This window comes from Helianthus annuus, chromosome 12 (assembly GCF_002127325.2).
Source record: "Helianthus annuus cultivar XRQ/B chromosome 12, HanXRQr2.0-SUNRISE, whole genome shotgun sequence".
NCBI classification, from domain to species: Eukaryota; Viridiplantae; Streptophyta; class Magnoliopsida; order Asterales; family Asteraceae; genus Helianthus; species Helianthus annuus.
The window spans coordinates 157,135,214-157,155,282 of NC_035444.2; the positions used below are offsets into that span (position 1 = coordinate 157,135,214).

The 20,069-nt window shown below is 34.5% G+C and overlaps 1 long non-coding RNA gene and 2 pseudogenes across 6 annotated transcripts; 2 read left to right on the forward strand and 1 right to left on the reverse strand.

The window, feature by feature from the left end:
- The first annotated feature begins 36 nt into the window (after nt 1–36).
- On the forward strand, nt 37–2,981 carry LOC110896029. Of its 6 annotated transcripts, XR_002567582.2 has the most exons (8): nt 37–113; nt 598–670; nt 1,445–1,676; nt 1,812–1,929; nt 2,055–2,200; nt 2,290–2,373; nt 2,481–2,570; nt 2,657–2,981. It is a non-coding gene; the product is annotated as an uncharacterized LOC110896029 (long non-coding RNA). The 6 variants fall into 6 exon arrangements; XR_004873936.1 differs by having other exon boundaries at nt 1,445–1,929; XR_002567580.2 differs by having other exon boundaries at nt 1,812–2,200.
- A 4,046-nt stretch (nt 2,982–7,027) lies between these two features.
- On the forward strand, nt 7,028–10,031 carry LOC110896028 (annotated as a pseudogene).
- On the reverse strand, nt 10,011–19,310 carry LOC110896027 (annotated as a pseudogene).
- Nucleotides 19,311–20,069: the final 759 nt, after the last annotated feature.

Below are 20,069 nucleotides of genomic sequence, written 5' to 3' on the forward strand. Positions count from 1 at the left end.
AATTTGTTGATATAATCTTGTTTTGTTTTTATTTTAAGCAGTCTAGAAGTTGGCCTATAGATAAACTCAGGATGACTTATGTGTCTGTTAATGTGGGAGTTTATGTCATTCAGGTTAGCTACATGTACACATTCATGTTTATTTGAGTTGGAAATTTTGACCCATATACTTTTAAACCGCATGATTTCGCTAAGTTTTGCCTTAGCGGGTCAAACAGGTAAAAAAAGTTACCTCAAAAGCAAATGTGTCAAATGTTGACCAACGCGTATGTTTTGAGAGCATAGAGCATAAAGTCTCCGAGATCACTTTATTAAAAAACTTAGATCATTGAAATAATATGACTTTTAAAAATTATTTATCATAAAATATTTATTTTTTTAACAAAATGCGTTCATGCCCGCCCCACCCAACTCAAACCGACCTGACTGGAACTATTTTGACTTCTTCAATAACATGCCTATTTTGCCACCTCTAGAAAAGATAATTTGAGTTGCGGTACTATTTTGTTTTATATAATTATGGTTTTATATCTAATTGTTTATATAATTATGGTTTTATATCTAATTGTTTATATAATTATGGTTTTATATCTATCAGGCTTGTATTTGGATATACCTCTCGGTAGATGACAGCATCACGGTTCATTTTGTGAGAAAGCTATTTATTGCAGGTTTGTGTAGTTCTATTCATTGTTTAATATCACAAACTTGTGTTTTAGAGATTGAAACTTTACTCCCTTTTCAACATCTCTAAAACCAACTTAGTTTAATAAATAAATTGTGTTGATACATCAATGTCCACTTGGAACCGTGAAAGTAGCATTAAAAACAAGTTACTAATTATTTGTTTTCAAACGAAACTTGGATTATATTTAAAAATATTACAATAGAGAATATATATATATTTTTGATTAAAGATTAGTTGTTTTTTCATTTTTTTGTTAAAACCACAAGTGGACCAAACTCATAAGTTTTCAAAGAATTTTGAACCTTCGCCAAACTGTAATATCTGAGAACTGAATGAAACTGAGTCTTTGATCTGATTTAGTTAGGGGTTTAGACTCATGTTTTATAACTGATGATCTGATTATTGCAACTTGTAGCCGCAATAAACAGTTTTTAATATTTAGATAAACAAATTTGGCTTCTGATTATTTCATTATTTTATGGATCATATAATGAGTATCGTATGAAGCTGAAACAAAGTTGGTTATCTATGTTTAAACCTGATTTTAACCTTAGTTAATAGAATTTTACTCTTTGCATAGAGAATGTCCTCTTTCCTCATTTTATAAGTTAATTCCTTAAAATTTCCCAAATACTCACAAACATGACCATCTGATATTTACAACTTCAAACTACAGAGGCACTTCCAAACACTCATACAAACTCCCACTTAGTCTCATTATGTGGTTTGTGTGGCTCATTTATGCTGTATTATGCAGTTGTGTCATTCATGACAGCAATGGGATTATTGGTTTATGGAGGGAGGTGAATCTTGTAAATCTTCTAGGCTTATATTATATTAACATGTATTATTAGTTAATCTGTTTCGATTTTCTTTCTTCGCCTTGTCAAATTTCATGGATTATTTGTATATTCAACGCCTTTATATTATATATCATGCTGCGACGTTTCCCCATAGACTCTAAAGGGAGAAGGAGTAAACTTCATGAGGTTGGTGCTTGCTTATGCCAGTTTATTCTTTATAAGAATGATTTCCTCTTTATGTATGCTTTATTTTTTATCTAAATATATATAATTTCGTTATGAATTGTGCAAACTGCATCGGTTCTTGAATTGGTTGGTCAGTATTTCACCCGTTCCTATTCCGACCGAAACATTTCTACCCAATCTCGGCTCCGCCGCAACGCGCGGGTTTCCTACTATACATTTCTACCCAATCTTCGGATGACTATCAGTGAATGTGGTGAACAACGGTTCCCTACTATACATTTCTACCCTACTATACTCATTTTTAGTGTTGTATGCTTTTGCATGTGTCGCTTTTATGTTTGAAGCCTGGCAATTACTCTATGAATTGTGCGATTTCAGTGACGGAACGTTTGTTTGAGGGCGTTATCAAAACAGAGTGGAATTAGGGGAAGATAGCCGCAAAGGCGTCTTCTCAGCAACCATGGTTTATGACTAATACGCCGTTAATTGAGACTTCTGATACTAATCAGATTGTTGTGCCTGAAGTAAGTATTTTTATTATGATTTTATTGTAATTTCGAATTAGTTCTTTTGGTGACACTTTTTCTGATCATGGAACTCATTAATATGAAAGCGACAACGAGGTTATGTCGGATTTACGTCGGGACGATGCACCAATGCGCACATTAGGTGGATCAGGTGACTTGTATTCCTTCAGGTACATTAAAAAACAAAAAACTAGAGAATATAAGTGTGTGTTTGTTTCAGATGATTTCTTTGGAGCACTTGATGGATTTACATTTTGGTTTGTTAAAAATGAAACAGAGGGCTGGCAAGTAGAACATGGTGTCGGAGACTCACAACCAAGTTGTATGATGGACTTTCCTTATCACTAGGCCTAGCCATCATTTTCAGGTATATATTCTAGACAAACCCCGGCTATAAACAAACAAAGAAAATACATATATATGTGTCTGGACAGTACTGACCAATTGGTTTAGTTGTCACTATTGAGCAGAGTCCGAGGAGCTTAACATCTTGGTGCAGTCAGGCTCTATGTGTTTGGAAATTCAATAATTAAGATGATGTTAGCTAAGCACCCCCACCAGTCGATCTTACAGCTAACATGAGGGAGGTAAATCACTATGTCACAGGCACGTGGGTGGTGCTTAGTTTTGATCTTGGAATTCAATAAGATTGACTCGCTATGTATGGTTAATTATGATCAAACCTTAACAAATAATAGTTAGATCAAAGGTTGTCATTTTTTATTATGTTTATGCTAAAGAAAGTATGATAAGAATGGAGTTTAATTCTTAAAAAAAAGTTAATTTGAAAGAAAAGAGTGATATTTTCTTTAGTCGGCTGGTACTGGTGGCCAACTTTTGGTTCACATCTTCAATGGAGTACCTCATTTAACCCTTTCTTAATTAAATGTTTGGTCATTGGTTTTCTATTAACACGGATTGGTATTCTTTTACACCTATCGGATCGGTAATATAGATATACAACTTATATATGATTTATTTATCGTTTTAAGGTTTGAGTTATGTTTCCGCCCTGTATTGCCGATTAGAATTATAAAAAGAATCTGTTTATCGCGCCGCAACGCGCGCGGGCTTACCACTAGTAATAATAAAAACGGACGACTAATGATAACTGATTTATGAATGAAAAACAATGTGTTCTACATGGTCATTTATTGATATTCTTTATGTAAGTAAGACATGGTTTAAGTATGTTAAACAATTTAAGAGATACAATTCAACTAAATAACCATAACAATGTGAACTATCGTTAGAGTAATTATTTCCCGCATTCCAACAAGAGACTTCTCTTTACTATAAGACTTAAAACATGCATAACGTGTAGTACTGAAACCAACAAAGATACATACGAGAGGCTACTTTAAATGATGATAAATCGTAACATTGTAATTATTATTTAATAAAAAATGCTTCTTCTATGTAAATCGTTTATTAACTAGAAAGCATGCGTGCACATCAAAAAAAAAAAAAAAGGCTTGTAAAGAGATATAAGATAAATTACAAAAACTTCGTATATTACATGATTTAATGAAACTAATTAATACGTTAAACTTTCTATTTGTTGAATCAAACATAATGGGTATCACACGAAAACACAATAGACTTTAACAATTTGTTCGAATTTTTTATTAATCAAAGAAGAATAAAATGAATAATGAAAACAATTAAACGCAGAACCCTTTTCTAGTTAAACTACTTGGAAAACGAGAATTTCAGCGAGGAAATATAATCTTTCTATACCTCTAATCTAATATAAAACTCCATAAATAAATTTATTTTAACTATTAGTCTTTAGACTTAAGATCTCTTACAAATCATCTTTTTGAAATCAACTAAAATCATATTAAATTAAAAAAGAGTATAAAGACCTTTGTACAAATTTTTTTTTCAACTTTAAGCTTTATACTACTTAGAGTATCATTGAAACCAAAGATTCCATCCATATATTTATTAAAAAAGAAGGGCAATTATGATGAAGATAAGCATAATCAACAACTATAAACTCTAAGTATCGGTACCGATAAGGGAATACGATTCGCCCTTTACTGGGCTAAATGAGTGGTAAAGATATAGTGTTATTAGCTTAACAATTTTACGATTTTATCCTGCTTTAAAATTACAATTTTGCCATCAGTTTAAAATTATGTTTTTGCCCCTACTTAAAATTAATTTACGCTTTCGCTCCCAGGTAAATATTTCAATTTTGCCCCCGGTTAAAAATTACAATTTTGCCCCGTTTCAATTTACAGTTTTGCCATTAGTTTTTTCCCTTAAAATTATGATTTTCCCATCAGTTCAAAATTATATTTTTACCCCCACTTAAAAATAAATTTACGCTTTTACTCGCAGCTAAAAATTCTAATTTTGCCCTCAGTTCAAAATTACGATTTTGCCCCGTATAAATTTATAATTTTGCCATTAGTTTTTTTTTTCTCATAGCCAAGTTACGATTTTGCCCTCAACTTAAATTTACATTTTCCCCCATCGTTTTTGTTTGTTTTCCTGGTGACATTACAAGTTTGCCCCCAGTGTAAAATTACAGTCCTGCCGGCAGCTTCCTGACACTCCCCCGTTGGTCCATTTAGTTTACGATTTATCCCCGAATTAGAATTATGATTGACCCTCGGTTAAAAATTACGTTTTTCCCAATGTTTTAGTTTTTTTAGCAAAACTATAAAGGTTTTTTGTTTTAATTGGTTGACTCGATTTAATTTCTTCCTGTGTCAAGGAGTTGCCTAACACTAGCTCATTAGTCCTGAAAATTTACAGTTTTGCCCTGAGCCCAAAAATACGATCTTATCATCGTTTTTGTTTTTTTTTCTAGCAAAATTATAGTAGTCTTTTTTTAATTGATTGAGAATTATTCGGTCATCGCCCCGCAACACGGGCGGGGCATCAACTAGTTTTTTATATAATGAATGAATGACAACAGTGGCGATGCTTTGAAGGGGCCGGGAGGGGCGCCCGACCCCCCGAATTTTTCGGTCAGTAGTGTTATATATGTAGTTTTCGTATAGAAATTTTTTGGTATACACGTTTTCGACCCCCGGTTCTATAGAAATTTTTTGGTATATACGTTTTTGGCCCCCCTCCGTTAAAAAAATTCAAGCTTCGCCTATGAATGACAAGAACCAAAACAAGGGTAAATACAAAAAACAAACCCACCTAATTTAGGTCTGCTTTTGTGAAAATTAATAAAATAACTGTCAAATTGGGATTGGAGCTCTACTGATGCAGGAATGAAAATCTGACACGTATGTGTTTTGGTTGAACTTGTGATTATAATATATGAGTGGGTTAATGCATCAATTTTTTTTTTTTTTTTTTTTTTGGGAAGGCTAATTGAAACAATAGGATTCTTGATCCTTTTTCCTCTTAGGGTTTTCATTATATAGAAACTACAATCCCATAATTTGCTCTGATGCCATGAAATAATAGAATCCTTGGAGTTTTTTCCCATACTAGTGTTGAGGGAAAAAATATTTACCTAAATGGTGTTCCATAAATACTATTTACCAAAATAGTGTTATTTATTTGTTTTGTGATTGCCTTTTTTCTTTTTTAACTAACTTATTAAACTTTTTTTTATTTTTCTATTAGATTAATCAATTATCTATTTTTTATTCCTTAATAATCTATTTTTTAATCAATTCAGTTTTTTATTACATATTACGTTCAGTTCTTTGAATTTCTATGCAGAATAAATATCCAATCCAATAAGGCAATAATTCGTGGAATGGTTTATTTTGTTTCATTCTTTAATGGTCTATATTCTTTTAATCAATCCAATATTGTTTCTTTAACGAAATATTATGTTAGGTTCTTTTCTATTGGATTACTATTAAACTATTTATTTAGTTTTAAAGAAGTATGATAATGAGTTTAAATTTCTAAGCATAATAATTAGTTAATTTGTAAATACATATTAAACAACGGAAATTGTATGAAACAAAACAATTCAACAAGTTTCCTACAGTTACATCTAAAAAAAAAAAAAAAAAAAAAAAACCCATCATATTTCTTTAAGGAAAAGAACAGAACATAATATCGAATAAAAAATATTAGACTGGCTTAAAAAATTTTAAAATATAAATTGTTAAAGAATAAAAAAGATACCTGATTAATTTAATAGAAATATAAAAAATAGTTTAATATGTTGGTTAAAAAAGAAAAGAAAAACACAAAAGAAACAAGGAACACTAATTTGATCTTTCTCCCTCTTTGGGTTTTTATCAATCCCATAATTTAAGGATAAATACAATGAATATGAAAATAATAATTACAGAATATATATAAGTGGGTTAATGCATCAATAATTGGAGACAATAAAGGTGATCAACATTCTTCCAAACTAGATAAGCTAAAGTTGTTCCAATCTTCCCAGTTAAACTCCTGTCATTTCTCTTTCTCCCTCTTAAAACTCAACTCACCACACAATCTTTGTCCTTTTCAACTTTAAACAAATCTGGAAACATTAGATAGAAGGGTGTTGAGCCTGCCCAGCAATCCAACCAAAAACAGACATTATTCCCACTTGCTATTACCGCTGAGATCTACTTTCTCTACTTTTTTCCACAAATAGATAAAGGCAAATAATGGATAGCATCAATAATAATGTTGGTGACTTGAGCCTAAGGTGAGGATCCTTAAAGCAATAATATAAAAAAAAAAAAAATCAACTATTAAAGTTACAACTCTCTGTTGATTTTTTATTGGACAAATTTCATATACTTTAGCTTTGATTCGTTTTACCAATTATAAATAGTTATAACTCTGTTCCGAGATGATTGAACCATCCTACTAACTACTTTCTCTTTCTCCCTCTCTTAAAACTCAACTCAACCCCCCCCCCCATCAACCTAATTCCCCCCATCTTCAAAAAAATGACCAAACCCTTTCATCTCTTCTTCTCTTTAATTATTATTATTATTTTACCCACAATCATACACTCTCAATCTCAATCTGCCCCCAACGATGCTGCTGTAATGCAAGCCCTCAAAACCAACCTCACTCCAAAATCACTCGACTGGTCCGACCCCAACCCCTGCAACTGGAAACAAATCCAATGCTCTAGAGACAACCGGGTCACCTGGATCCAACTCCGTAACCAGAACCTCCAAGGCACTCTGCCTCGAACCCTCAACACCTTAACAGAACTTCAAGTTCTCGAGCTTCAAAACAACCAACTCACTGGTCCGCTTCCGAGTCTCTCCGGGTTGACTCAGCTTCAAATCCTCCTACTCAGTTACAACAATTTCACCTCAATCCCTTCCGGTTTCTTCACCGGTATGTCTTCGTTAAAACATGTTTACCTCGATTACGTCACCTTTTCGTCATGGGTTCTTCCAGAAACTCTAAAATCTGCATCAAGTTTACAAGTTTTCTCCGCCACGTCAGCAAACATTACCGGAACCATCCCAGATTTCTTTGGCGGCGACTACTTCTCCAAGCTCACTACTCTTCATTTAGGATTTAACTCGCTTGAGGGCGGGTTACCCAACTCGTTTTTTGGTTCTTCTATTCAAAGCTTGCGGTTAAACGGTCAAAACAGCCGGTCAAAGTTAAACGGAACCCTTGATGTTTTAGAAAGCATGATTCAATTAACTGAAGTTTGGCTTCACGGGAATATGTTTACCGGCACCTTACCCGATTTTTCGGCTTTGAATGACTTGCAGACCTTTAGTGTTAGAGATAATAGTTTAATCGGTCCGGTTCCGGAGTCGTTAACCGAGTTACGGTCTCTTAAAGTTGTGAATTTGACTAATAATATGTTTCAGGGACCGAAACCGAGTTTTGGTAAGTCGGTTGAGGTCGATATATCAGGTAGGAATAGTTTTTGTTTGCCCGATCCGGGTGTTGGGTGTGATGATCGGGTTAATAAGTTGCTTGCGGTTGTGGAATCGGTTGGGTATCCGCAGGTTTTTGCGGAAAATTGGAAGGGGAATGATCCTTGTGAACCTTGGTTAGGGATTAAATGTTCAGCTAGTGGGAATATTACTGTGGTTAATTTACAAGGAATGGGGTTAACCGGGTGTATTTCTCCTGATTTCGCGGCCATTAAGTCGCTGCAGAGGTTGCTTCTTGCGGACAATAACCTTTCGGGGATGATTCCAGATGAGCTTAAGGATTTGCCGATTTTGATAGAGCTTGATGTTTCCTACAATCAGCTTTATGGGCGGGTTCCTGAGTTTAAGCAGAGTGTGAAGGTGAGAACCGATGGGAATGTTGATATTGAGAAGGACGGGCCTAGTACGACTCCGGTTTCACCTGCTGGTGGTCAAAAAGGCGGTGATCGTGGGGGTGGTGGGAAGACTGGGGTGGTTGTGGGATTGGTTGTAGGCGGGTTGGTGGTGGTCGCTGGTTTGCTAGCGTGCTAGTGGTGTACATCCTAATTTTATTATTAACATTAGACAAAAAAAAAAAAGTAATAATTTGATAGCATTCTATTCATATAAACTCACCAAAGTACCAGCACTTGAGATTCTAATTGCAGACAAACACCATGTCATGAACCAGGCAAAAATTAATTTCCCAAATAAAGACCATTAAATTTTACAATGACAATTTACAGATCACAACAGAAACACAATCGAATAGCTACCACCACAGTATCACAATCCAACTAACCTTATTTTACCATAAGTATGCCAAAACCCCGGCCCATTAAAGAGAAATCCAATGACCCATCTATATTGATGAAACCAATAATGAATTGAGCACCTGAGGAGGAGACGAACAGGGTACGACCGCCGGAACGATTCCATCCGAGCACCATCCTAATTCAGCCAAGGGTTTTGAACTACCGTTCCAATTCGTTCACCGACCAAGTGACACCATCACTAGCATCCCATTCGTTCACGATTCCAGCCGAGTTCACCGACCAGGGTTTTGAACTACCGGCCGTGCCTGGTTTCCCCTACTCTCCCATCGCCCTTTCACTCACTAACCTCTCTTCTTTGAATGTTCAGATGGACGGTTCGAGCCACTCACATAAATGTATTCCATGGATGAATTCCCTATAGAGCCCCTACCGCGTCTTAATATTTTGTCTACTTCCCTAATTTACCCCTCTTCTAAAAAGGCTTGTAATCCCTTGTACGTAACGCATTAAAATTTATACACGTGTCAAAATTACAATCTTGTACATCACTTCTCCTTTTTAATCCCTTGCTAGGTGTCTGCGTGTTGTACACGCGTAAACGGAAGCGTGCTAGTGGTGTACATCCTCGCCATTCGACTTCGGATGGTGATGGGGTTAAGATTACTGTCGCAGGTTCAAGCACAACTGGTGGGCCGAGTGATATTCATGTTGTTGAAGCGGGCAATATGGTGATTTCGATCCAGGTTTTGCGAGACGTCACGAACAATTTCAGTCAAGATAACATACTCGGGAAAGGTGGGTTCGGGACAGTTTACAAAGGGGAGTTGCACGATGGGACAAAGATCGCGGTTAAGAGGATGGAATCGGGTGTCATGAGTGAAAAGGGGCTTGATGAGTTTAAATCCGAGATTGCAGTTTTAACGAAGGTTAAGACATAGGCATTTGGTGGCACTTCTCGGGTACTGTTTAGACGGAAACGAGAGGCTTCTTGTTTACGAGTATATGCCTCAAGGGACGCTTAGTCGGTTTTTATTCGATTGGCAAAAAGAAGATTTCAAACCGCTCGAATGGACAAAGCGATTGATTATCGCTTTAGATGTTGCTCGAGGTGTCGAGTATTTACATGGGTTAGCGCAACAAAGTTTTATTCATAGAGATCTTAAACCATCCAACATTCTTCTCGGTGATGATATGCGGGCTAACAAATTGTGCACAAAACATAAGTGATACTATGCATCTTGATTATCATGGGCTGGAAATTTTAAATAAAATCAGATATTACTAAAACAAAAACATAAAATTATTTTGAATTCTGATTTTGATCGATCTAAGATGGTTATCTTCAATCAACAACCGGGAGAAACTTCACACGAGCTATTTTGCCTTCTTTCGCTAACTTCTTTTTTTATGTATTTTATTTTTCGGCTTTGGATTCAATCAGTTTTTTTTGCAAATGAAGGCAAACAAAAAGCAGCTGAATGAATCTGTAAGTCGGAAAACCGTTGAATAGTGTTAACGGAGTTAAAGACGATGAAAAATTAAGAGGGTAAATGTGATTACTAATTTAACTGTTTATCTGCTTCTTGTGTTTCATTGCCGCAATAAGCGGCACTAAACAGAAATTAATTTCATATTATCTGGATTTTAGCAACCATAAAATAAGTGCAAAATGTAAACAACTTGCATTTTCATACGGATTTTAACCATCAAATTGCATTTTATTACCAATTGTAGCAATCCCAAACACCCTCTTAACTGTTAGAGTAAACTTCCGTTTTGCTCCCTGTGGTTTGGTCATTTTAACGGTTTTGCTCCAATAGTTTAAAAATAACCATTTTCCTCCCTGATTTTTCTAACTTATCTTCATTTTGCTCCCAGCCTCTAACTCCATCAGGGAGGAAACTGGCGACAAACTAGAAAGATTAGGGAGCAAACTGGCGACAAACTCGAAAGATCAGGGAGGGAAATGGCTATTTTTAAACTATTGGAGCAAAACCGTTAAAATGACCAAACCACAGGGAGCAAAACAGAAGTTTACTCTAAGTGTGAATATGTTTTTTAAGAATGATTTAGAAAATACCTCTTGGTTGTAGAATTTCAAGGGTATCGTTGACTTGATTTGGTTTTCCTGTACATCTATCGGGTTTATTGGGTTCTTGAAATCAACTTCTGGTCCCTCAGTTGAACACAACATGAAGCCGATGACCCCGCTGAAAAATAAATTCAAAATTCAAATATTTCAAAATGGTTAAAATAATTGCAAATAAAAAAGAAAAATAAGTACATAATTATAAAAAAATACAGGGTCCGAAAGAACGAATCTTGCTTCTGTTTTTTGAGCAGTACATTTTCACTCATATATATTCTTCTAAAGTTCATATCTTAATTACAGAATTAAATGCCATTTTAGTTCCTGTGGTTTGGGCCATTTTGCCAGTTTAGTCCAAAGGTTTAAAACCTTGCCATTATAGTCTAAAGAGTTTGAAACGTTGCCATTTTAGTCCACTGGGTTAACTTCATCCCATTTTTCTGTTAACGAGAAGGGCAATTCGGTCATTTTATATGGCCGAATTGCCCTTCTGGTTAGCAGAATTACATAAAAAATGACTGAATTGCCCTTCTAGTTAACCGAAAAAATGGATGACGTTAACTCGGTGGACTAAATGGCAACGTTTGAAACTATTTAGACTAAAATGGCAACGTTTCAAACCTTTGAACCAAACTGGGGGACTAAAATGACATTTAACTCCTTAATTACCATTTCAGAACACTAAAGTTTTCATATAATATTTACATGTTCCACAATAAATAAGAAAACCAGCTACTTATGGGAATTTGTTTATTAAATAAACAATACAAAACACCTTTGTTACTGTGAATCATTTTATCAGATAATGTTTTTATCGTTTATATAGTGACATATGTTATTAAAAAAACTAGAATGATGAAATGAAAATTTGAACTTTTAGAAAGATAGAGTTAAATGCCATTTTAGTCCCTGTGGTTTAGGCCACTTTGCCAGTTTAGTCCAAAGGTTTCATTTTTCGCCTGTGGGTCCAAAAAGGTTTCACCGTTGCCATTTTAGTCCACTGGATTAACTTCATCCATTTTTTCTGTTAGCGAGAAGGGCAAATCAGTCATTTTATATGTAATTCTGTTAACTAGGAAGGCAATTCGGCCATATAAAATGACCGAATTGCCCTTCTCGTTAACAAAAATAATGGATGAAGTTAACCCATTGGACTAAAATGGCAACAGTTAAACCTTTTTGGACCCAAAGGCGAAAAATGAAACATTTGCACTAAACTGGCAAAATGACCCAAACCACAGGGACTAAAATGGCATTTAACTTGGAAAAAAATACAATCATCAAAAGAAATAATACTGCTTCAATCCTTTCAGGTGATTAATGGTTTCATTTTGTGGGTCTACTAAGAGAAACAAATGCATCAAAAAATGGAAGATCTGACCGTTATTACAAGTGGGCTGTGGCAATTCCGGCCCAGTAAATTATGAAGGTTGGGTAGAGCCGTATCTTATCTCAAACAGGTCATGTGAGTCGTATAAAAACATTTGCTAAAAAGAAAACAGGACATACAGGTTGGAAGTCGCCCAAAGTCTACTTTTTTATGCATACATGATTCAACCGCCTAACATCATTCATAGGTATAAAACTACTATCGTAATGATTTTGTATTCACAGTCAAACAAACATGTTAAATGGTTACAATTTTTAAATGAAATAAGAAGGGTTAACGAAACCTATCACAGCCTAAGGGTGTTCATCAAATATAAAGAATTTTCGAATTACTCGAATCGAGTTTTTCGAATAATTTTTATTTTTGCTTGAATTCATATTCAATTCGAACTTGATAAAAAATTGTTCAATTCGATTCGAATTCGTATTCAAATTAAAACGCCAATTTGTATTCGATCATTATTCGAATCGGATAAATTCATTTTGATTCAGATTCATTTAAAATATGTAAATTCATTATGGGCTATTTGGGCTTGGAAATGGGCTATTTTAGAACTGAGATAAAACTTATGGATTAATTTATACTATAGCCCAAATTAAAGTTATATGTGTGTATAATTACAATAAAAAAATATGTACAATTTGTATTTGCTTCGTATTCGGTTTAGTGGACTCGAATTCAAATTGAATCGAATTCTTGATAATCGGATCGAATTGAGTCGAATTTCAAATTTTTCGAATCTGAATCGAATTCTCGACACCCCTATCACAGCCAGCGTTTGGCAACATCCGAATGGTTAAGTGCTGAACCAGTAAGAGGTCTGAACCAGTAAGAGGTCTGGACCATTAAGACCCTGTATAATGCTTCCGTTTAGAGGCAGATGTCTGACCAATTCAGATTAGAGGTCTTAACCATTCAGACTCTGTATAAATCTTAACCATTCAGAGGCAAATGTCTGAACCATTCAGACATCTGTTCGTGAAACAAACAGTCTGAACCATTAAGAGCCTCATTAAGAGGTAAACAAACACCCACATATTTACAAAATGATATTTCAACCCAAACATTTTTTGACTCATTAACCTCTAAATACCATTGTTGCCGAAATAAAAAAACGAACTAGAAAAAGAGTATCCAAACATGAAGTTTTCAAGTGATCTTGGAAACTAGCGAACAAGAGAAAGAGTATACCTCGGATATGTAGGAACCGTGGTCCATGCATAGTTAACAGAACCTTTAAACACTTGACGGCAATTTTCAACAATACCTTCAATGATATCCATGTGCAGCCATATGCTTTCAGCCTGAGTACACATGACGCCACCTGGACGAAGCGATTTTGCAACTGACTCAAAAAACGGCTTCTTAAACAATTCCTCTGCGGGCCCTGAAGTTAGAAAACACACCGCCTAAGTTTCCCAAATTGAATCAAGTTTATTCAATACGTGAGTCGGGTTAGACTGGCTCATTAACAATTATTGGCTACCTTTTACATTTTAAAACATGATGATGTGTCATCAAAGATATTACCTTATAATATAAAGAGTAAAATGTCATCTTCGTCCCTGAGGTTTGGCCTATTTTGCGACTTCCGTTCGAATGTTTATTTTTTCGCATCTGGATCCAAAAGGTTTAAAATCTTGTCATTTTCATTCGGTTCGTTAACTCCACCCATTTTTCTCCGTTAAGTCAGGAGTATTTCCATCTTTTTTGTTAACTTAAAAAAGCAATTCGGTCTTTTTCACTTTATGAACAAGCATTTATCACAATGTACAAGTATTCAAAAGACCGAATTATCCTTTAATTAAAAGGCAATTTGGTCTTTTTCACTTTATGTACAAGCATTTAGCATAATGTACAAGTATTCGAAAGACCGAATTGCCTTTAAGTTAACAAAAAAGAAGAAAATACCCTTGACTTAACAGAGAAAAATGGATGAAGTTAACGAGCTGGATGAAAATGGCAAGATTTCAAACCTTTCGGATCCAGATGCGAAAAAAAAAAAAAAACAAACCTTTGGCCGAAAGTCACAAAACTGGTCAAACCTCAGGGACGAAAATGACATTTTACTCTAATATAAAAAAAAAACTTCTATGGGGGTATACCTATTGGATCTGAAGAATCAACTATAACAGCATCATAACTTCCTTCTTGGGCAGCCTTTAGGAAAGCAACTCCTAATAGATTAAAAATCACAAGAAAATCAAGGTATTTATATATTATTGGCTTATTGCATATAAAATTTGATGTTATTAAACAAATTTTTGTTGCATGTGTATACCATCACCAACATGGAGGGTGACACGGGGATCTTCGTATCCAACAGCCACATCAGGAAAATGTTGTTTAGAAACCTGCAAAAAATAAAAATAATTCACATTATCTTACATACCTTTTTGAACTATAATATAATTATATGCAAAAAAATGGCCGTCAAAAGGTCAAATTTTGGATGCAAATCATCATCATCATCAAACTCAGTAAATCCCACAAATAGCAAAGCTAAGGCAGGGTCTGAGGGGGGTAGATGTAGACAGCCTTACCTCTACCCCGTAGAGGTAGAGAGGCTGCTTCCAGTGAGACCCCCGGCTCGATTGTAGTTTTGTATCAAGCCTTGGACCTATGGCACATAACACTCAAACCATCGGGACAGAGACCGATTAGTGCATGTACCCCCGTGTCTTTCAGCTATCAACACCACTTCATGATGCATGATTAACCATCCGCCGCTTTTAACGTTATTTTCACGAAATTAGTAAAATAACGTTAAAGTTTGTACCATTTCACTTTTGCCCCTCGAGCGCCCACACGTATACACATTATATGTGCACACTGCAAGTAGGGCAAAAGATAATATTTATATATAATTCAAGAAAAAAGTTAAATCTCCTGGCTACAAAATGACCCAAAAGATACACTAAAGGACTAAACCATCTTTTTTCTATATTTTGTACAAAAAAAAAAGCACAGCAACTAAAACGCGACAATTTAAAAGTAAGTTAATACTTTTAGCATAAACAGATAAACTTATAAATATATTCATTAAAAATACTAAAGATCATATGGTCATATGATAACTCACATCAACTACCATTTTATCAATCTCACATATATCAATATGTTCAACTGACGAATGGCGAGCCACTTCACGCAAAACACCACCATCTCCTCCACCAATAACCAAAACCTGCAACGTGTAGAGTAAAATTAATCCAAATAATAGATTTTTTTTTTGGTAACCATGAGAACAAGTTACCGAAAAACTCACCGCACCCGACCACATATCCAAAAAGTTTTAAAACAGAATTGACAATAAAAAAAAACTGTAATAACAAACCTTCTTAGGGTTGGGAATTGAACAAAGTGGAAGATGAGTAATCATTTCTTGATACGCACATTCATCTCTTTCTGTAAGTTGAATTACACCATCCAACACAAGAACCTTTCCATATGTTGCAGACTAAAACAAACAGAATTCAAATAATTCAATGGTCAGATAGAAAATAATTCCACATTAATAATAATACAATACAAATTAAAAAAAGGAGTGAATTTCAAGGATTGTCCTTTATCTTTATATCCATTTTCAGGCGCTGTCCTTTATGTTCAAAATTGACTAGTTTTGTCCTTTATGTGTTCATATTATACACGTTTTGTCCTTTAGGCCTTACCCAGTTAGTTTTTTCAGTTAAATTTGGTCATGTGCTTTGCACATGAGGGCATTTTTGTCAATTCAAAGGTTGCAGAAGCTTTGAGCTGTAAATCTGCCGTTGAACTTACCTTTGAATTGACAAAAATGCCCTCATGTGCAAAGCACATGACCAAATTTAACTGAAAAAACTAACTGGATTAGGCCTAAAGGACAAAACGTGTAGGATATGAAAACATAAAGGACAAAACTCGTCAATTTTGAACATAAAGGACAACGCCTGAAAATGGGTATAAAGATAAAGGACAATCCTTGAAATTCACTCTTAAAAAAAGTGACAACTGTCGCAATATACCTTACTGTAAACATGGTTATGAGCTTTTAGTAACAGAAGATTGCATTAGATTTTAGAAAACAAAATACCTGAAAAACCATAACGTCTTGGTAATCGGATTTGCCCTGAAACAGTATCTTTTCAACCTTCAAAGAGTGTGCTTCTCCTAAATAAAATAAAGAAAACGGTCAACGAAAAAATATAAATAATTTATTTATAAATTGCTTGTCATGGTATTAAACTTTCCATGCTATTAACTCCATGTGCCATAAAAGTGCAACATTTTATAATGAGTTAACTGTCATTTTCGTCCTCGTGATTTGTTCAATTATGCCAGTTCAGGCCAAATTTCAGATTTGTACCATTTTCGTCCCTGACATTTTTGAAACATGCCAGTTCCATCCAAAAAACTAAGGATGAATCGAATAACTGGACAAACCACAGGGACGAAAATGGCAGTTAACTCATGCTTTTTTGGACGGAACTGGCATGGCATGTCTCAAGAATGTCAGGGATGAAAATGGTACAAATATGAAATTTGGTTTGAACTGGCATATGTCATATGTGGACAAACTACAGGGACGAAAAATGACAATTAACTCTTTTATAATATAAATAGCCTAATATAAAAGCTATAACTAAATATATAATGTTTGTCATCCTTATAAAAAATGATGATGTTAATGTTGGTTTACACGATTCCCGTTTTGGTAAAAACAGAAAAATATATTAGACATTTGAATAACGGTCAAACCACTCCCTTAAAACCATGTACAGAGTCAAACATTACTATTTTCATGGACTGCCGAAACAACAAACCGAAAAATCAAATATATGATATGATGATGCCTATGAAAACAATCCACCTTCATTAAAAATGTTCAACTTTTTTAGCTTGTAAAAAACGACCAGAAAACATGAATGATTGACTTTGCACAACGTTAAGTCGTTAACACATGATCAACTGAATTGACATTGTAGCTTTTTAATCGCATGTAATACTGAGATTATGTTGTAAAGCAATTATTACACACTAAGTGCACATATTTTCAAATTTTGAATTTATATAAAGATGCTTGAAAGTCAACACGTTAAAGATTTAAAGTCAAATAGCATATGAGTAGATTTTTCTATGCAAATTAAGGCGCTTTAAATGATGTAAATTATAAAAGTTGATCATGTAACTCTCAAAGTTTCTTTAAACAAAAATGGCCACCAACAATTATTGTCAAACCATTGCATAATTATTTGCATCCACATGAGACGGATATCGAACATGCATGCATCGAAATAACCGATCAACCAACATGTTAGCATAAGCCACAATTGTTAATGGCAAATAGCGACAAATAGCGATAAGGTACCTATATGCTACACAGCGAGATAAGGTACCAATAAGCTACATAGCGAATAGCGATAAATAACGGGCGGTTATTTTATAAATAGCGATACACTGAAAAAAAAATATATATATATATATATGTATATTATATCAAAATGCCCGGTATATATCCTATTTTACATGTATATTTAAAAAAAAATATTTAAAATCCAGCTATTTTATAGCTGTATTTAATTTCTATTATATAAAGAAAAAAATTGTCGCTGTTATCGCTATCTATCGCTACAACCCTAATAGCGAGCCTAGACCTATACGCTACGTAGCGCGCTATAGTGATTGCTACGCTCGCTATTGACAACTATGGCATAAGCAATGTCATTGTTTCGATGTGTAAGCTAAAAACTCCACACATATTATTTTTTTATTTTAACAAAACTATAACGACTAGCGCAACTTTTATAGCTGTAAAGTTATATGATTTGCAAGGTCCTTTGCTTTGACAATCTTAGATAAAGAAACAGTCATCATTCAGGCTACTTTGAATGTCATTCCAAGAAGCTACATTAACAATTATTAACATATGACCCAGTAATAATCTAACAAATTATAAAAGAGTTTAATTTTCTTAAAGGAATATCGGATTTTATTAATCTCAACTATTTGTCGTTGGCCGCCAACAGCCCCAACTTCAAAAATAACCACTGGCAGTCCCAACTATTGACATGTTGGCCACCAATGGACCCTGACTAACAGAACCCTAACGCCGTTAGTCTTCGGTCGCCTGAAAACCGTTTTTGTCCAGATAAAGGTTTCTAAAGGTCCGATCTAAGGTTACAAAGAGGTTTGGGATGAAAATGTTGAGTTTTCCGGCCAAAAGAAGTTGAGTTTTCCGGCGAAAAATAAGTTTTCTGGTGAAAAATGAGTTTTCCGGCGACTTTAATAATTGGAGCTTTTACTAGAAAAAGGTTCCCAAAGGTCCATAATAAGGTTACAAAGAGGTTCAGGACAAAAATATTGAGTTTTCCAACCAAAAAACGTTTTTCCGGCAACCGAAGACTAACGGCGTTAGGGTTCTGTTAGTCAAGGTCCGGAGGCCAATATGTTAAAAGTTAAGACTGCCATTGGTTATTTTTTGAAAGTTGGGACTGTTGTCGGCCAACAGCGAATAGTTGGGATTATTAAAATCCAATATTCCCTTCTTAAATCACTAGCTATTTGATTTAATATAAAAATATAATCAAACCCAAAATAACATAATACAAAAACTGTTCCAGCATAATGATTTATGACTCACACAACCATTTTTATAGCTTTACTACCAATAATAACAAATACATAAAACTAAAAAAAGCTACAAAATCAGTACAACACAATCAACATAAATGAATAATATATGAATAAAAAAGAAACTCACCAGGCCACATTGGGCTAATTTCTGAAAACCAACCGGGAATAACAGAGGAGATGGTTCCACCGCCATTGACGGCGGCTCCGTTGATCGGAGAAGGGGTGGCGGCGGTGGGGTTTTGGTCCGTCATTGTGAACCCTAACGTAAGGAGGGGAGGATGGAAAGTGTGAGTTTGATTGTTTCTTTCTGCCTAACAAATACGCACAGATGATGGATGATGATATCTTTCTGTTTTGTGAAAAAAGTGGAAACCAATGATACGCTTGTTACTCCTTCAAGATTTTTTTTCGAATCGGGTTCTCATCATTGTCACCCATCTTGCTTTTAACAATTTTAAAAATAATAAAGAGTGAATTACAAGTTTTGTTTTTATCTTTATACTTAAAACTAGGTTAGAACCCCACGGATTGAATAAATGTAATTTTATATACTAAATTAAAACAATCATTCTTTAAAAATCTCATTTATTACACGGGTTGAACAAATGTAATTTTATATATTAAATAATAAAAAAATTATATCTCTAAGAACCTCATGTATTGTACTGAATAAATGTAATTTTATATACCAAATAATAAAAACACGTGTATTGTACAGGTTGAATAAATCTAATTATATATACTAAATAATAAAAAAAATATATCTTTAAAAACACTGTGTATTACACGGGTTAAATAAATGTAATTTTGTAACCTTGTATATTACACGGGTTGGATAAATGTAATTTTATAAACTAAATAATAAATTATATCTTTTATAAACCCCGTGTATTCTACGTGTTGAATAAATCTAATTACATATACTAAATCATCATCATCATCATCATCATACTCAGTAAATCCCACAAATAGCAAAGCTAAGGTAGGGTCTGAGGAGAGTAAGATGTAGAGGCTGCTTTCAGTAAGACCCCTGACTCGATAGTAGTTTTGCATCAAGCTTTGGACATAAGGCACATAACACTCAGCAATCGGGACAAAGACCGATTAGTGCATGTTCCCTTTTGTCTTTCTGCTATCAACGCCACCACATGATGATGATGCATGATTAACCGTC